This window comes from Pinus tabuliformis, chromosome 1_2, assembly GCF_031772625.1.
Source record: "Pinus tabuliformis cultivar Carrire ecotype Pingquan chromosome 1_2, CPIR1, whole genome shotgun sequence".
Classification (NCBI taxonomy): Eukaryota; Viridiplantae; Streptophyta; class Pinopsida; order Pinales; family Pinaceae; genus Pinus; species Pinus tabuliformis.
The window spans coordinates 465,079,035-465,095,964 of record NC_142298.1 but is presented as its reverse complement, the minus strand read 5'-3'; the positions used below and the strand labels follow the sequence as shown (position 1 = coordinate 465,095,964).

The 16,930-nt window shown below is 40.4% G+C and overlaps 1 pseudogene across 1 annotated transcript in view; it reads right to left on the bottom strand.

Annotated features, from left to right (window-relative positions):
* LOC149206360 (putative apyrase 7 pseudogene) overlaps positions 1 to 13,004 on the bottom strand; it is a 121,446-nt pseudogene extending 108,442 nt beyond the window's left edge. Inside the window, exon 1 of the transcript XR_016253039.1 lies at positions 12,953 to 13,004. The product of XR_016253039.1 is annotated as a putative apyrase 7 pseudogene (transcript). The remainder of the gene's footprint in view (positions 1 to 12,952) is intronic.
* Between the last annotated feature and the right edge of the window lie 3,926 nt (positions 13,005 to 16,930).

Genomic DNA, 16,930 nt, shown 5'->3' with positions numbered 1-16,930 from the left:
ACGTGGGTAAGTAGCATGCCCTTTACCCACGTGATGAGAGCGGTTTTCTCTCTCATCCACTGGACACGTGTCACTCGTTGTATGGAATCACGTAGGACTCGACCGAACTTGCTTACCGCTTGGGCTTTCAATATCCTACTAGTTTTAGCATGAGGCCTGCCTTCTAACGGAATCAACGATTTCCATGTGATTCTATGCTTTTCCCCATGACCGAGTGCTCAGGGCTTTCCTTCACTTAGGGGGACGCCCTGCGATACGCGATTAACACTTTAGTGCTAATCACATATTAGAAACTGCCTCTATTTTTTTATTTGACTTCCTGTTTTGCTAGTTTGTGCTAGCACGCGGTTACCATGGGCCAATGGTTTGCGTGCTTGACCAAGGGTCCTCATTGCTCTGTGCTGACCACAAACTTCCATTGTCCAGAGGTTATTTCTAATAAGCTCGACATCCATAGCACTTTAAAACTTTGGTACTAGTTTTATAGAGTTCAGAAAACTATAAGTGTTTAAGGATCCAATTCGGATCATTGAATGCTGAACTTAATAAAGACTGGTTTTGGAACAAATATGGTTCATGTTATGCATTATGGCATAATGATCTGTTTTCTATGAAATGAAGTATAATTGCTACATGAGCTAAGTAATGATCTATTTTCTTTGAAATGGAGTATAATTGTTGCATGAATCCATTGAATATTTAAGATCTATGCATGAACTAAGTAGTTATATGTTTTTGCAAAGATAAAGGTTAAATCTATTATGATTTTTGTTGAATCAGGTAGATCTATGCGAAGGCAGATCTAGGGTTATTATTTAGTGCGTGAAAGTGGATAGTATTCCTCTTTTAGTTCCATAAAGTCTGATCATAGACCTTCGCGAAGGTCTAGAAACCATTTTCTTAGAGTTGCCATGTGGAACATAGAAGGATATAGATCTGCATGAAGGAAGATCTGAGCTACAAAGGCTTAAGATCACTTATCACACAGTCTATGGATGCCGAAACCTAGTTCTAACATCCCCCAATACTACTTTGGCTGAGACTGTAGCCTTCACTATGCAAGTTTTTTCCAAAACAGCCACCAGTTAGGTTTTTTTGGTTGGCGCGAACAAATATGAACCTGGGTTAGGTGCCCTTAAGCCAACAAATGATTCCATTACTGATAGCTGGATCTATCTAAGAGATGTGTTATAAATTGTTTCCTATGAAGAAAGAGATTGAAAAGTGGATTGACTAAAACATACATGCATTCGTAGATCAAGAGAACAAGAGCCCTAAATTATCCAATGAGTAGTGGTTGTAGAGATTTCTGTACACAACAGAGACTGACATGTTCTTTTGTTCCTCCCTAACAAACTACATGAGTGGTTATCTAAATTTGTTGAGAGTCAAGGGACATGGAGGGTTGATGACCCTATAGTGTGGACTCCTAAGCTAGTGCGACGTCTAGAGCCATTAGGAAGCAATATCGTGTGAGATGTGGATCATTGGATTGATCACACATTGCGAATTTTTGTGACTTATTTCTTGATAGATATAAATATTAGCTATAGTGAAGTAGAAAGAAGGCTCTTTAAAGGGCTGTGAGGTAAGTATTTGAAATCGTTAAAGACATGGATTAAAATGTTGTTATCTGAAAAGAGGGTTATGCAGTTACCTTGATGTTTGGGGCTATGCGAAGTGGGATATTCTTTAGAAGAAACGAAGGATCAAGCTCAGAATATAGTTTGCTCACTGAACCCCCTTCAAGTGAAGATGAAGGGATGGTGTTGAATACACTGTAAAGTTTAGTTCAATAATAATTACACAGGGTATCCTGAGGATACATGATCCATCCAGTCCACCTCCACCTCCACCTCTGCCTCATACACCTACACCTACAACTTCACTCCCTCCACCTCCACTTCCACCATTTAACATGGCGAACATGATGAAGATGCCAATTTTTAAAGGAGTAGGGAGCAAAGATCCCGAACAGTTATCATTTTTCGCAGGAGATATATGGATGTCACAATAGATTACGAATGATAACATCAAGAAAGTGCAATTGGTCACAACCTTACAGGATTGCGCATTAACATGGTACATCAAGTATTGCATTGATAACTCCACCGTGACATTAGGAGAGACCCAACAAGCTCTAAATAAGGAGTTCAAAAAACTAAGTTAGAGACGTAGTCAGTAACTGAGTTTAAGGAAATTCGAAAAAAGGTGGATGAGACACCTTGGGATTTTGATAGGAGTTTGAAATTCCTGATTAGGCAAGCCAATATGATAATTACAAATTTCCAGCATCATGATTGGTATATAGAATTTCTCTTGCCACACTTGAGAGTGCCTCTGTCACAACAAAAGATAGCAATGCATTGAAAACTTTGTAAATTGCAATGAGGATGATTGCCTCACCCATACAGGATACAAACCTTAGAGTGCAGAAAATTCACTCATAGCTCAAAATTCTACACTTGGAGTTGTAGAGCTCAAAGAAAGGAAAGGAAGCCCAACTAGAGGTGTTCATTGAAGTCTAGTGTTTTAAATTCAAGAGCCGTGGACATGATAAGGACCATTGCCTAGTCTATAAGAACTATATTATTGGGCCCTAAAACCAGAGAATAATGTTGGGACAAGCGTGGGAGCTACACTATGGTGCGTTATCTGTCAGGTTATAGGACAACACACAACTGATAACTGTCATTTACTATAGAAGTTTGTATAGACCCCTCAACAGTTGTTTTGAAATTCTTGTAAATCTGTGGGTCATGATGAATGCCATTGTAGAAGTTATGAGATAGTGATGGATAGGACCCCGACCTATCGAATGTAGGCAGAGTATTAGCCTTAGGATCAGGGAATAGGAGCATCACGTGGAGGATTTCAAGTCCGAGGATGAAGAAGAGGGTTTCAAGCTGGACGAGGGCATGGGTAGGTGATATGGTATAACTATGGTCAAGTAGGGCACTTCACACGAGATTGTACAAACCCCAAATGTTCGTCATGTCAATTTTGTCAATAATTTGACCATGTGATAGAATAATTTTCAATCCTTATGGAGAATATGCAAGAAAAGAAGGCACAACCCCAGCAACCTACACAGAACATTCAAATGATGAGGGAAAAGCCCCGCGAAGAAACACAAAGCATAAATATAGAGACAAGAAGTGGTATGGTGATTGGTGCAGATAAAAGTACGTAGCCTAAGGCTGATGGGTGGGTGTGCGAGGCTACTGAGAAGGAAGTATAATTTGATCTTAATTTCTCTAAAGATACCTTCATGGAAGCAAACAAGAACTTCACTAAGGCCTCCACCTCCGGAAACTAGGAGAAAATACCAGAAACTAGTGCGACGCAAGAAGTAGATCCTTTGGTGCTGGATACTTTTTTGAAGACTTGTATGAAGTTACTGCACAATAGGAAAAAATTAGAAGGATTACAAGAGTTAATAGACAAGTGTGCAAATACAAAAAAAGACTCCTACTGAATTGCGCACTGTGAGGAAAATTGGCAAGCATAAGAAGCAAACAGGGTGCGAGATGAGGTTGACCACGTAGATAGGAGAATATGAAATGGAATAGGTAATATTGGATCTAGGGTCTGATGCAAATGTCCTACCTAAGAAGACATGGGAAATGATGGGGAGACCTATGCTACAGTGGTCTCCTATTTAGCTATGTATGGAAAATCAACAAAATATTATTCTGATGGGGTGCCTATATGGTGTAACAGTGGACATTGAGGGTACAAGTGTGCTAGCTGACTTTGAAGTTATTGAAATAATGGATGATAGTAACCCACACCCCACACTACTAGGAATTGACTGGGCTATTGATATGGACACAATAACCAACTTGAAGAAGAATTATATCACATTTGAAAAGAATTCACTCAGGGTTGTAGTACCACTAGACCCTGCAGAAGGAGCACGTTATACTGAACCTATTCAAGAATTCATGGAAAGTGATGGTGATTTGGATCAGATATATAAGATCATAGCATGAGAGGAAGATTGGATCAATCCTACATCTGATGGATGAATTGCGTGGGACAGGGATAACTCCTGCACTTGAGATTCGGATGAAGAGCTTGAACAATAGCATAATCGACTACATGAAGTATCTACGCTCCGTTGAAATATGATGACCAAATCACTGCGATATGTCTTGACCGAGGTAAGCAATATTCTACATTATGATGGTTTGACTGATGTGGATTTGTTTCTAGATGAATCCGAAAGGGAAGTACTAGAAGAACATTGCTTTCGGGCACTCGAGTTGGTGTTGTGCGCTACGCCTCCTCGTTGGTGGGGTACGCATAAGGAGAGCTTCGTTGGATGGAAGGAATACAAAAGGATGATGAAGTTGATATTTGGATATGTTAATACCTAGATGATAGAAAAATACAATGGGAAAGATGATCTATGCAATCATTTGACACGATGGACTAAGGCTTGGGGAACAGAACCATAACCAGAATGGGTGTACATTTTTTGTCATACCTTAGATACAATTCCAATGAACCGGTATTTGGAGACAGAGCTTCACCATGGAACGGTTGAATGCGACATCTTAAGGGATATTTTTATATTAAATTTTATCTTTGAGAATGGGTTTGAATGCCTTGATGAAGTGCTCTAGGAGATAAAAGAAGTTATATTCAGAACACCTAAGGAACTGATAGAATGGGCTCAACCAGATTGGAGTACATAGTTGGACAATGCATTGGAGTGTTACAATGTAATTGGTGAAGAAGAAGAAGACCCATGTAATATAAACATTCCAGAGATGGAAAGACAGAGCGAAGTCAAAGGACCGAAAGTTGTGAACCTAGATATATCAGAACCTTTGAAAGCTAGACAATTAAATATTGGATCTGAAGCAGAACCTAAGTTCGTGAAGATAGGAGACTAATGAGACAAAGATACGGTTGATAAGGTGGCCGAACTGTTGCACGATTACTAGGATCTATTCCCAATGAAGTTTTCAAATTTGAAAGGCATCATCGTAGATTTCAGAGTTATGAAGATTACGTGGAAGCGGGATGCGAAGTTTGTTAAGAAGAGACCTTATCGGCTAAATCCAAAGTATAAAGAAAAGGTGTGCCAAAAACTAGGTAAGATGCTAGATGCCAGTATTATTGAGCCAATAGAGGAATCTAATTAGGTAAGCCCAATGGTAGTCTAAGAGAAGAAATAGAAAGGGGAAATCCAAATATGCATAGATCTACAAAAGCTAGATGATGCCTGCGTACACAATCCATTTCCAACACCATTTACCGATGAAATATTAGAGAATGTTTGTGGATTGGAGGCTTATTTGTTTACTAATGGATTTTCAGGATACCATCAACTAAAGATCACATGGGAAGATCGAAGCAAAGAAACCTTTGTGACGAAGTGGGGTTTCTTTCAATATACTGTGATTCCATTCAGATTGAAGAAAACACCTGCAAGTTTTTCCCTAGTAGTGATCGTGACATTCAAGGAATTTATTCATAAATTTCTCGAGGTGTATTTTGATGATTAGACTATGTTTGGTTTGTTGAAGTGCCATGTTGCGAGTTTGCGCCTTATCTTGGATACATGTCAGATGCATTAGATCACGCTAAATTTGAAGAAGTGCATATTTTGTGTGCCCTTTGGAATTTTTCTCAGCCATGTTGTGTGTAAGTAGGGATTGATGGTGGACCCTACCAAGATCATTGTGATTATGAATTTGGAAGCTCCTAGGAATGTAAAATAGCTGCACATGATATTGGGGCACACTGGATTTTACAAAAAATTTATTAAGGCACATGCTTAGGTAATGCACCGATGGAAAAATTATTAAAGAAATATGCAATGTTCTACTAGGATGAAGACTGTCAGTGAAGTATGGATTTCTTGAAGGAAAAGATTGTAATTGCGCCTATTTTGCTGTTCCTATACTGGAAGAAAGAATTCCATGTGTGTGTAGATGCCACTTGCATTGCGCTACGTGCAGTATTGGCAGGTGTAGAATAAGCAAAAATTGATCATCTAATAGCCTTCACAAGAAGAAACTTATTCAAGGTTGAGAAGAATTACTCCACTACAAAGCGTGAAGGGCTAGAGATGGTCTACATGCTACAAACATTTAGGCATTGTTTGTTGGGTGGAAACTTTAAAATGTATATAGATCACTCCACACTCAAGTCCCTCGACAATAAGCCTATGTTGGGGGGGAAGATTTGTCGATGGTTATCATTGTTTCAGGAATATGACTTTGAAGTAACTGTGAAGCCTACAAGGTTGAATGCATGACCTAACCATCTATCAATGATTAACATAAGTGAAGAACCAAATAGTTTTGAGGAAGGACTGCCAGACGTGCAATGATTTGTGGCGCATGTTGTGGATGACCACTTTTCTGATATAATTCAGTTTTTTACTATGAGTATAGCTTAAGAAGGCTATTCTACGCAACAGAAGAAGGAATTAGTAGTTCTCTTTATAGATTTTTCAGTAATTTCAAGTCACTTGTATAAGATGGGAACCGATCGAATACTACGGAGGTATGTTCCCAAGTTTGAACACGCTAGTATCCTCGATGAAGCACATGGAAAAGTGGCTAGAGGACACTATGCAAGAAAAGAAACAACACAAAATATTTTTTACGCTGGGTTGTGGTGGCCGACACTACATAAGGATTCTAAGGCATACTGCAAGGCATGCGATGCCTACCAAAGAATGGGAAAACCTTTGAGAAGAGATGAATTTCCTTTAAATCCTCAGGTTTCATTATAGGTATTTGATAAGTGGGCCATTAATTTCATATGCCTAAGACAACCACCAGGAAAGAATATGGGCACGTGGTATATCATTACTACAATAGAGTATTTAACTAGGTGGGTAGAAGCACAAACAGTGAAGGATTGTACAACTGCCACCATTGCAAAGATTTTGTTTGAATATGTCTTAACACAGTTTGGATGCCCTAATATATTGATGAGTGATAGGGGTACACATTTCTTGAATAAAACGATTAGCATGATGCTTGAAGAATTCTAGGTGTATCATCAAAATAGCCTGCCCTATCACCCAAAGGAAAATGGAATGGTGGAAGAATTTAAGAAAATCTTAGAGAATGCATTGATGAAGGTATACAACACATAGAGGAATGAATAGGATATGCACGTACCAGTAGTGTTATGGGCATACAAAACTACTTGCAAGTTTTGATAGGCCAAACACCATTAAGATTGGTCTCTTGGATTGAAGCAGTGATGCCTATGGAGTATATTGTGCCAATTTTACATATTCTATCTCTGACAAAGATGGTGGATCGCGAGACCTTGGAGGAATGGCTCATGCAACTAATGGAGTTAGAAGAGGATTGCCTCCTTGCAGGATTTCACCGACAAGTGCAAAAGGAATGTGAAAAAGCATGACATGATAGGCATATTAAGATGTGCACTTTTGAGATAGATGATTTAGTGCTGCACTATGATAGCAAGTTCACTAAATTTCCATGGAAATTACAAATGTACTGGTTGGAGCCATATGTTATTAAGGAGATCATATATGGTGGTGCAGTTTAGCTCACGAAACTGAATGAGGAACCATTCCTTGGGAAAGTGAATGGAAGAAGGCTAAAGCTATATATAGGGCATCCTGCCCCTACGAATGAGTATATTATAGCAGGCCAGTTTTAGTAATCCAGGTAGTTGTAAGGGATTGCGGGACTATAAACTACACCACCATTAAGAGGAGGAAAACATAGCAGGGCAGCTGCACGACGGAAGACAAGAGTGCAATAGGTGAATCTGCGATGGATGATTCATTCTATGGAGTATGACACTGTGCAGATGGGTCAAAAACTAGTTGTTGTAGTTACTATTCATGATTTGATGGAAAACATTTCATTAAAAGTAGCAGGTAGGTGCCATTTATGGCGAACATATTAGGAAATCTGTTGCCAAAGACACATTTACGATCAGAAATTGGAGGGAATGGTTGGATTTGAATTCAAAACCTCCTATAAATTGGACAAGTTGGTTCACTGAAGAACACTTTTCCTTCTAATACTTGTCTGTGAGCCTTGTTGTTTTAACTACATGAGTCGATAGCTTTGGGAGGAATTAGCTTCAAGCCCAATATTTGCAACCTTGCCTAAGTGGAACCAGAAGATCATCCTTGCCAATATGTCCATGGTAGTCTACTATGAGGCCATTGTTTCTTAGGTGGAGGGGCTTGAGGTTATATCTATGGAAACTATGCCCACTGTGCCTATGACATCGAGGTCACCTATGCTGAAGAAATCAGCTATAAAAGAGAAGTAGAAGAAACCTCTGTCGGTGAGACATACACTGAGGAATAACCGGTGGTGGGCTCCAGTATTGTAGCAATAATGCTACAACTCCTGGAACTCCCTCCTTTAATTTTATCAACCCGGTAGTTCGTAACAAACTTGGAAGCGACGGGGCTGTATGCACAAGTACTAGCTCTTGCCGCAGCTGTCACTTGGTTAGCTGGCACAAGTCCGCTAGGGGCTTAAGCCAACTTCTATGAGCTCTTAGAAGAAGCTTTTTAACTGATGGATGAAAGCTAACTCAAAGGAAGCTAATCTACTTGCGGAAAGAAACTGAAAGCCAAAAAGAAACGCAAACCATAGCAAACCCTAATTCTACCAGCTAGTCCTACTGATGCAAATATGGGAATGCAAACTACTGAAAGAGATGCCATTACTTCTATGAAGGTAAAATGCATGTTTCTAAGTTATCACTATCTGAAGAAAACATCTTTTTGTATTTTTGATTTAGTTGTTGGAATTATCATGCATGTGCTTCTAACTATTTTTGGACTGTGTAGAGGTGGATCAAGGAGGAGAAATGCTTGGAAGAGGTCGGGAAGGTTCGAAGAGGGTCTAAGGGGTCCCTAACACCCTTCCAGAGAGTTTCACAAAGTTTGGCTGCCAAGAAATCGTGTTTATGAGCTTCTACAGGAAGTCTGCAGGGGTTCTACAGGATGTTCAGGATTTCTACAGGATGTTCTGTAATTCTTCTACAGGATGTTTCGAAATGGGATTTTGGAGCATGGATGGAGGGAGAAAGATGATGGAATGAGTATGGAGGTGAAATAGGGGTGTGAAGAGGTCTAGGACTTGGGGGATGGAGTTTAGGAGAAGGTGTAGATGGTGAGATTTGTTCAAGGAGGGATGAAATGATGTTGCACCAGAAGATGAGAATCATAGCAAAGTAAGCGAATGAGGTAAATGTAAGGTAAGGGTTCTGAGTGAAGGATGAAACAGGTAGGTTGGATGGGGTATGTGCAGGTAAGGAAGGGTAATAGGTACTCTGCAAGTGGTTTTTCTAACTGCACAAACAAATACATGCAAGAAAACAAAGATCTAGTTATGCTACCCTAATATGATCTAGCTAACAATAACAAGAATGGACAGCAGCTTTATTTATAATAAGAACAACGTATAACACGTGAGCAAGAACATTCCAAAAGATCTGAATGCATGACTAACTCCTACCAATATATTCTAAACATAAAAAGCTACTTTAACCATCAAGAGCAACCTAAATAACAAAGCAAGACTTAAATTTAAAGAGCAGATTTTATTTTAAGAACGCAGCAAACACACATAAAGATAAATAAAGGAGGTAATGGGCGCTTGAGATGGGCCCAACCCCAAGAGCTACAACCTCCTAAGAGAGATTTAGAGCTGGTGCAAAGCTGGATTCATCTTTATTGATCAAGAAATGAAGAGTTACATCAAAACTGTCCACAAGGAGAGCTTGAGAATGAGCTGAAAGCAAAGCTAATCTATTGCCTAAAAATCGAACTACAACAAGACTATGAAATGACTAACTACCAGCTACAAAATGACTAACCACTAGCTAACCCAAATGAGACCCTAAGCCTTCTTATTTATACAAATTGAGGACCCCAACAGTCCTCCTAAACTTTAGGGACTCGGCTGCTCAAGACTTGTAGTTAACAACAGTCCTACTTGACTTGCTTGGCTGCCCTTGTGCTGATTGATTTGGTGGCCCTTGAACTCCAAGCTGATGGTGGAGAATTCGAGGTAAGGGCCCATAAATGAAGGGGACACCTTCCTACAAATCCTCTCCCTTGTTCTCCCACGAATTTGGCTGCCAAGTGCTCATTAAGACCTTCAATTTTGTCTCCAAATTGACCAAAAAGGCTACACAACGCACCCATTAGACTTGTTGGCATAATGACTAACCAAATTCACTCTATTAGCATAAATATAATCAAAAACATGCAATAAACTAATGAGAATGGTGGATTAAGTCAAATTAGGAGGTTGAATGAGCCCAAATAATTATCCATTTTTGGGGCTCATCATCATCCCCCTACTGAAAGTGTTGCTCATCCTCTGAGCAACCAATCTCTCTCCTTATCTTTGATGGCCCTGGTGGCCTCCTTGTCATGCCAAGCTTCTGAAGTGATGTCCGCTTTTCTGTCATGAAACCATGCTTCTTTGCTTCTTCCCACTGCTTGTTCCTTTTCCTAGTGAATTCTCAGCCTTGGTATGAGTGTGCAAGTATATTCAATCTGATGGCAGCAATGGTGGCGAAAGGAGATGAAACCAGTGGAGGATGGAAGAAAAGAGTGGTTGCATGTCTCCTCAACAGTCTTCAAGCTTCAAATCCCTCTCCATAATTGATTCTAGCCTACCCAAAGGCTTCTACAGGATGTTTCTGGTAAAAATACAGAACTTCCTGTAGAAAGTTGAACCATGACTAAATTGTGTCCGAACCCTGAAAAGAATGAGTGTTCATGGAGGGGATGGATGTGCTTAGGGTGGCCAACACAGGTGCTGCCTCCTTAGCTAAAATCTCGGCCGATTTCTCCTTTTGCTTCCCTTTTTCCAAACTTCCTGTAGAAAGTCCTGTAGCTGAGTTCTGGCTTCCTGTAGAAACAGTCTTCAATGTTTTTGCCTGCTTGACTGAAGATGCCTTCTCCTTGACCTGTGTTGTGGTTGCCTTGGGTGTGTCCCTACTTGTTTTGACATTTTTAGTCCTCTCTGCTCGTGTTTGAAACCATTTCTCCCTTGGTGTTTGTGCCTTCATTCCTCCCACAGTTTTTGCCTCAATGATTTGGCCCTTTTTCTTGCTTTTCCTTTTGTTGTTATTGTGGCTTTTCCTGTGATGGCCTATCCTGGGTCTTTTTACCACTGCCTTTCTCTCTTGCCTCCGCGTGTTTCCTTTCTTCAATTTTGTGCCACACTCAACTTGCTCCAAAAAGGATGTAAGCTGGTTGGTCTGGTTTGGTGAGAGTGCCCTGTTTCAATGCTTCGAGCAGAAAGGGACTGTTGTTTTATGTCTTCCTCTTTTGATCCTCAGGATAGGATTTCTCAGGTGTGTCAGTCTAAACATCAATCTAGGTACATGAGTATGGAAAACTGCAAAGGATTTGGGGCTAACAAGTAGTTGGGGAACAGAATGGTAGGAATACATCCATATTTTAAATTAGAATGGTGCTTTTATCACCGATGCAGAGGATAAAATGTATTAGGTGGGCACATAAAAAAAGGACAGATTTCTATCAAAGACATATATATTGCTATACCAATTCCCTGGTTATAATGATTTTGCTGCCCAAACTCGACTGTCAAAAGGGAATTAAGCTCCCACAGACAGAGTGCAGAGCCTCAGTCAATCTTCACTGATAAGTATATTGTCCACACAAACCAAAGGCATGCATAGAAACAGTCAAATAAGATCTCCACCACCAGTTGTAATCTTCACTGCACAATTCAAAGTGGCACAAGACAATGGTGATCTCTGCACATGTAACAATGAGGATCACAAAGACAATGAACAGGAACCCAAATATACAGTAGAACTAATGCAGCCATATTGAAGTTAATATGAAGAACAGTCCAATGGATATAGCTCCAAAAGGCAAAATGCCTCCAATTGGTATTGAGAAAATGGGCTGCATATACCAAGCTTGCTCTGGAATCTTCCTGGGGATTTGATTGGTCTTCACTGGATCTTCAATTGTAGGTTCCTTGTAGCCAAAGTAACTGCCCACAAAGACCAAAGGCACAGAAATTCCGAACCATAAAAGGACCGAGGCAAACATAGTCTCGAAAGGAACTACACCAGCTGATTTTTTCCCCATAGCAGTGCATTGAGAATAAAGAAAATGCAAAAGGAAATGCCTCGAAACAAGAATGTTGTCTTCAGTGTGTTCCTCCTCTGTTCTGTGCCCTTGAACATCTGATATAGACGTGACAATGCATACCCTGCAAAGAAACCCATAAACACCCATAATAGCAGCATACCTATCATTAAACTTCCACGGTTCAATGTTCGCATCATGATCATTGCAACCATTTCGGAGAGAAATAAAACAACCATCAATGAGTTGATGATAGAGAACCAATTAACCGATTGTGCACACTTCAGTTGAGGATGTGGAAAGTGCAGATGAACAACAATTCATAAGTTTTAGATGAGCCGCCTTTAATTGCTGCGTGATTTGCGTGAGAGAGTGAAGTGGCCAAGTGTACATGGACACATGCAGACGCAGTGCTGTGATGAGCTGCATGTCCTCTTCTTGTTGATCAGTTACACTGGAGTTAAAGCCTCTACCACTGTCTGTTTTTATTTTTATTTTTAATTTTCACGTAAGTTGACTAACACGTACGCTGCATGATTCCTGGCTGATTGCTAGAGAATTGGAAAAGGAATTATTGGCTCAATGTTGCCATATTCGTGCCTTAATTCCACCATTCCATTTGTTTAAGCATTTCTTCAATTAGATTCATGCAACAGAGGAACAAGTTTTAGTCACGTACCTGAAGTCAAATGGCTGCTATGGCCTGTCATTTGCTGCATGCATTGGTTTTTTTGATTGCATGTGGATTGGATGCTAATTTTTGGTTGTTTTCCTTGTGCAGGTGTCCTCTATCCAGATGCATGCTGCAGGAGTCCATTTCCATGCTCAGATCTGCACCTTGAAGCTGCTGCTGCTGAATTTTCACCAGACCAGAACTTATTTTCGCCATTGCTCCCAGACGGTAAATCAGATCAATCTGACACTTGTTGATCATGTTCCTATCATCATTATGCACCTCCCATAGCAAAATCGTGATCAATGGATGCACATATTTCGAGAAAAATGGAAAATGGTTGAAGATTTTAGAGATCGATTTCTCGGAAACCGTGCATCGGAATGGGCTGAAACTGCTTGGGTAGGTTACCATCACTCATATGCATATCCCCATGAAACAGGTTTTGAAACGGATGCACGGATATGGAGAAAATGCAAAAATGGCTGATGGCGATGGAGGCTAATTTCTTGGAAACCGTGCACCAGAATTGGTTGAAACTGCTCAGGCATGTTTCCATCACCCTTGTACAATTCCCCATGAAACGGTTTTTCAAATGGATGCATGGTTTTCAAGTTATGGCAAAAACAAATTTTGTTCTAGGTATTTTTGCTTCAAGGCATTTTGCATTTTTGTTGCATGGTATGAAAAATGAATTTGGGCTGTGATGCAGGTATGGAGATGATGGAGGAGGAGTTGGAAGATTGCATGAGGACTTCTGAACCCTTGAGGAAGCTACCATGTTCACCAAACCACTTTTTTCAATCCATTTTTAACTTCTTGTAGTTCCTACAGGAACTTCCTGTAGAAAACACAGTTTTGAGGAAAGAAGCACAATGACATGAAAAAAAAATGATGGAAAATGGGTGAGGGATGGAATCATGGATGCTTGCAGGCATAACTAGTAGATTCCAAGCTTTAGATTCCCTTCCAAAATCGAATCTGGCTCGCTTGAAGGTTCTACAGGATGTTTCCTGTAGAAATACAGAACTTCCTGTAGAAGGCACAAAACTCCCTTGGACTTGGTTGTGAGTGATCCTCCTACCCTGCAATGTCCTTGCTGCAACCTGAAATTAGCCAATGGAAATTATTTTTATTTCTCTTTTTCTTTTTCTCTTCTTTTTTTTGAAAAACAACTAGGGCGCCTCATGGAGGTTTTCACCCTAATTGCCTGCCTTGGGTGCCTCCAAGGGAGGTTTTCACCCAAGGATCTTATTCCCTTTTATTTTCTCTTCTTTCCAACCCATTGACCGCCTCATGGAGGTTTTCAATCAATGAGTCAATCTAAGGCGCCTTTGAGGAGGTTTTCACCTTAGATTTTTATTTTCTTCTTATTTTCATTTTTTTCTCTCTCTTTTTTTTTTTTCCTACCCTACCCTACTTGAAAAACAAAATCATTTTCAAGTATAAGAATACTTCCAATGGAGCCATGTGCACATTGAGATTAGAGAAAAAATGATGTGAAGGCTCGAAATGCATGCTTGGACAACTATCCGGACTTTAGAGACCAAATGATCTGACTTTGAAGGGATCACACATAGTTGAGGAAGAGAGTACCGCTGCAACTTAGTCACCTTCTGAAACCATATCTCAATATAGCTTTGATATCCTTGGTCCTTTTGCTGATCTGGATCATTCTTCATGTCACCTTCTATCATGACCTTCTCATCTTCCTCTTTTTGCTGATCTTTCTCTTGAGTACATGGAGGATTTGATGGTAACCATGAAGGAACTCTCTCGATCTCTGATTCTGATCTCTTCTCTTCATCAATTGCAGCCCATGGTTCTTTGATCTCCTCTTTGGAATCTTCTTTTTCCTTTGGTCCTTCAATGTTGTCAATATAATCTCTGTTTTGCAACACTCTTCCTGAGCTTTGGTGAACATCATTGAGCTCAAAAGGAGTCATTTGCACATGTTGTGCCTCAGCTTTGCAATTGGGTTGAGCTACTCCATTGTATGGTTTTGGAAATGGTAGTACGGCTAGCTGAGTGGGGGTGTATATTTGAGATGGATGTGGATGGGGTTGTGGTTGAGCAGGCATTTGGGGTTGCCTTGGTGGAGCAGGAGGCGATGGTTGCGGATGAGCAGGTGGTGGAGGAAAAGAAGCGAGAGGAGTGTTGTATTAGGGCCTCCACCCCTGATGAGGTGCATTCCATTGAGGTTGTGGCTGAGCATAAGAGTGAAATGAATGAGCAGTTGGTTAGGCATAATATGGATCTATGAAGGAACAAGGAGGAGGTGTGAACCAGGGAGGATGAGCAGGGGGACCCCAAGAAGGCATGAAAGTGTCTTGATAAGGGTCATAATAGGTCTCGGATGCCCCTTGCAGTTCCTGCTGGTAAGATCTAGGTCCAAGCGGCTTCCTTTGGTTCATATGATAGAGTGGTTCAGTGGCTCCTTTAACTCTTTGATATGCAACTTTAAGTCCAGGCAAGGAAGGGAACTAATTCGTAGGATGATATTCTTCACAGACAAAACACACTTCTAGGGAGTGCATTGGACATTCGTTCCTAGGATGCTTTCTAGTGCACCTGGGACAAAATATGACCAAAGCCCTCTTGGCTTCCTCTAGCTTCTTTTGGATCCACAGGGTATCCAATTGCATGGCAAGAAACTGCCTCATATCACTCTTGAAATCTTCTATCTGATCTTCAAATTCGTCTTTGGACAAGGGACTGCTCCCAACATTTCTACTTGTAGCCATTTGCTCCAAAGGAATTATTTCTTCTTCTTCTTCTCCCCTTGAGGTTCTTCAAATATGTCTTGTTGTCCACCTAAGGGTTCTTTAATCACAGCCATCGAATAAGAGAGAGAAGGTTGGCTGTGTGAAGCAGTGGGGGTGTTGTGCAATCATTTTTCTAACTTATCTCTACTCCTACAAGGAATTTTGCTTTTTTGTTTTTCTCTGGTACCTGCAAAACTAAAATAGATTGAACTGCAACTAACTATCTTGCTGAAATGAAAATGCGGAATTGAAATGAAAGCAGGAAAGGACTAATCTATTTTTCTCAAATGAAATTGCAGGAATGAAATGCTAGTCTACGCTTGCAGAATTGAAATGCTAATCTATGCTTGCAGAAATGAAATTGCGGAATTGAAATGCTAATCTATGAAAGCGGGAAATGCTAATCTACTTTTGCATAAACAAAATTGCATAATGGAGATGAAATAAACTACTTAGTAGAAGATTGTAGTGGAAAATAGAAGAAAAGCGACAATCACCAATACTCTGATGCTTCCCCGGCAACGGCGCCAAAAAGATGGTGGGCTCCAGTATTGTAGAAATAATGCTACAACTCCTGGAACTCCCTTCTTTAATTTTATCAACCCGGTAGTTCGTAACAAACTTGGAAGCGACGGTGCTGTATGCACAAGTACTAGCTCTTGCCGCAGCTGTCACTTGGTCAGCTGGCACAAGTCCGCTAGGGGCTTAAGCCAACTTCTATGAGCTCTTAGAAGAAGCTTTTTAACTGATGGATGAAAGCTAACTCAAAGGAAGCTAATCTACTTGCGGAAAGAAACTGAAAGCCAAAAAGAAACGCAAACCATAGCAAACCCTAATTCTACCAGCTAGTCCTACTCATGAAAATATGGGAATGCAAACTACTGAAGAGATGCCATTACTTCTATGAAGGTGAAATGCATCTGTCTAAGTTATCACTATCTGAAGAAAACATCTTTTTGTATTTTTGATTAAGTTGTTGGAATTATCATGCATGTGCTTCTAACTATTTTTGGACTGTGCAGAGGTGGATCAAGGAGGAGAAATGCTTGGAAGAGGTCGGGAAGGTTCGGAGAGGGTCTAAGGGGTCCCTAACACCCTTCCAAAGAGTTTCACAAAGTTTGGCTGCCAAGAAACCGTGTTTATGAGCTTCTACAGGAAGTCTGCAGGGGTTCTACAGGATGTTCAGGATTTCTACAGGATGTTCTGTAATTCTTCTACAGGATGTTTCGAAATGGGATTTTGGAGCATGGATGGAGGGAAAAAGATGATGGAATGAGTATGGAGGTGAAATAGGGGTGTGAAGAGGTCTAGGACTTGGGGGATGGAGTTTAGGAGAAGGTGTAGATGGTGAGATTTGTTCAAGGAGGGATGAAATGA